We start from the raw sequence: 3,156 nt of genomic DNA, 5'->3' as shown, positions 1-3,156 counted from the left end.
AAAAAAAGCTCGCCTGGGCATGGAGTGTCATGCCTATAATCCCAGCACTTTGGGAGGCGGAGGCAGGTGGATCACCTGAGGTCAGGAGTTTAAGATAAGCCTGGCCAACATGGTGAAGCGCTGTCTCTATTAAAAGTACAGAAATAGCCAGGCATGGTGGTGCGTGCCTGTGATCCCAGCTACTCAGGAGGATGAGGCAGGAGAATCGCTGGAACCCAGGAGGCCGAGGTTGCAGCGAGCTGAGATCTCACCACTGCAACTCCAGCCTGGGTAAGAAAGAAAAGAAAAGAGAAAGAGAGAGATAAAAAAAAAAAATTTAAGCAGAAAGAGAGAAAGAAAAGAAAAGAAAAATTTTATTATTTTTATTTTTATAATATAGAGATGGGGTTTCACCATATCGGTCAGGCTGGTCTCGAACTCCTGACCTCAGGTGATCCACCCGCCTTGGCCTCCCAAAGTGCTGGGATTACAGGCGTGAGCCACCGCGCCTGGCCAAGAAAAATTTTTTAAGCCATAAAAGGCATTTGGGGACAATGGGAAAATTTGAACATGCACTTCATTTTCTGGGATATTATTGTGTCAATCTTAGTTTGCTGAATGTGATCATGGCATTATGGGGAGGTGGGAGCTGTAATGTACCACCCAACTTCCCTTCAGAAGGACCTTCCACTGGGGATGGTGGAAGCACACAGCCCCCAGCTGCCAACCCTCCTTGGAATGGTCCAGCTGGAGATCGCCTTGCCCAAGGTCATGGCCCTCTCCCGAAGCAGCCCATATCCAGTGCCTTATCAGTATGAGAGTTTAAAGACTCGCCTGGCTCAGGACACTGCAAAGGGCCGTTCCAGCCTCTGTGGGGTTGACTGAGACCTTTCTTAAGTATGAGCTGCAGCCCAATGTCTCCCTATCCCAATTCTGCTCTCTCCCCTTTCCCATACTCCCTTTCCCATCCCCTTCCTCTCCCTTCCACCTTTCCTTCTCAAACTTCCCCCACCCTCTCCCTTCCCCCAACCCCTCCCTTCTCCACATTGCCCGTCCCTAGTCCTGCTTCCTGCCCTGCCCTCCTCTCCTTTGTGCGGGGTGGAGACTCCAAGAGCACTCCTCTGAGGTTAATCTTCATCTCAGAGACAGTCTCCTGGGGAGTCCAACTTGGGACAGTTGGTGCTGGAGGGGTCTGAGAGAGAAGATGCAAAGATGGGATTTGGGAGCTGGATTCCCCCACTGGCTGGCGGTGAGGACTTAGGCACAGGTGGTGGATGGAGCGCAGAGGTACCACCTGACACAAGGTAGCAGTTCCTGAATGCTCAAGTCTTAAAACTTCCACCAGGGACGAACAGGGTGGTATAACAGTGGAAGCAAGCTGGGACAACGTCTGAAGGTATCAGATATTTCAGAAATACAAAGAACATAGCACCACAAAAATCATAGAAACCAGGTGGCAATACTTAACTGCTTAGCAGTCAGAAACCAAGTGAATGCAATTATGTGTGAGAGCAATCAGTGGGGTGTGGGCTTACCTGGTTAGTTACGGGGATGGTTTGTTGAATGAGGGCTCCCTGGGTGAAATGGATGAATACCAACACGTGGGCTACTCAATCTGGTTCATCAGAATAATTCAAGGACGGCTGAGGGGGCTGAGGGCAGATACCTCCATAATCAGTCATGAGTCCATGCCCGGTTCCTGGATCCAAGCCAGCTTTCAGACTGAAACCCTATTGACTGAAGAAGAGGCTGGCTGAGTCTTCAGGAAGAAGAATGCTGCAGCACCAAACAGCGAAGGCAATAATTCCCCCACTCTTTTGCAAAGGAACCTACAGCCATTACTCAGGTAACTGTCCACTGGGGAAAGGGAAAACCCACACATTTTGAGGAAGCTGAGAATGAAACCAGGAGATGCAGAGTCATCGAGAGTCCCCTGTCAGAGTGGGGGCATCTGAGGCCAAGTGACACCTGGAGTCTTGGCTCAGACTCAGCTCACACTTGGACCCACTCAGTGGCCAATTTCCTGATTCCTGAATGTGTCACTGGAACAGACATACAGGGATATTGGCATAACCCCCCTGCTGGTTCTTTGGCCTGTGGGTAAGAACTTGGCATGGGAGGGCTGAGGAGATGACTTTGAAACTAACCCTGCAGCTAGGGAAGGGGGCAGAAATCATGACCTAAAGGGTGCTGGGGGAAGTGGGTCACTGTATTTTCATTTCATCCGACAATCTGGCTGCTACAAACATGAGATGCATTTTGAAGGGTGAGAACGAACTGTTGTAAACTTAGCTGAGTAGTAACCCTGGATGCAGTTGCTGTGCCAGGTGTGTCTTTACTAGACAGATAAGCGTTGTCTCAAGCATATGGCATGTGGTCACTGGCTGGTGAAAGCTGTCTTTTTCCCATCCCAAACAGAAAGGATCAGAAAGTTTCTATTCACTGGGAGCAGACAACAGTATACATTTTGGTCTTGCCCTAGAGCTATGTTAATTCTCTCACCCTGTGTCATCATACACAGACAGTCCCCAACTTAACTATGGTTTAATTTACGATTTTCAACTTTGCGATGATGCAAATGCAATATGCATTCAGTAGAAACCAAAATTTGAGTTTTTATCTTTTCCCAGGCTAGCAATATGTGGTACCATGCTCTCTCATGATGCTGGGTGGAGGCTGTGAGCTACAGTTCACACTTGGCCATGTCATAACAAGGGTAAACATTCACTGTGATAAGAAATAGATGTGTATTCTGGGTATGGATTTGCCTTTCCTGCTTTCCTTGTTTGAGCCACTGGGTTCCCATGTCAGGCTACGTCAGCCTAAGGAACCCATTTTACAATAAAGAAGATGTGGGAGTGGGCACAAGGCTATGACACCCACTGGTCATATCACACCCCACACCACTCAGAAGCTGTCGGCCTGGCAGAGCAATGGAACAGCCTTTTTTAGGCACAATGAAAGCGCCAGCACACAGGCAATACCTTCTGAGGATGGGCCTGATCCCCTAGGCTGCTGTGCACTCTTTAAGTCAATAACCATTTTTTCTTTTTGTAGAGACAGGGTCTCACCGTTGCCCAGACTGGAGTGCAGTGGCTTGATCGTAGCTCACTGTAGCCTCAAACTCCTGGGCTCAAGTGATCATCTGGCCTCAGCCTCCTGAGTAGCTGGGGCTAA

The sequence above is a fragment of the Cebus imitator genome, unplaced genomic scaffold (genome assembly GCF_001604975.1).
Source record: "Cebus imitator isolate Cc_AM_T3 unplaced genomic scaffold, Cebus_imitator-1.0 Scaffold20, whole genome shotgun sequence".
NCBI classification, from domain to species: domain Eukaryota; kingdom Metazoa; phylum Chordata; class Mammalia; order Primates; family Cebidae; genus Cebus; species Cebus imitator.
This window is presented reverse-complemented; position numbering follows the sequence as displayed.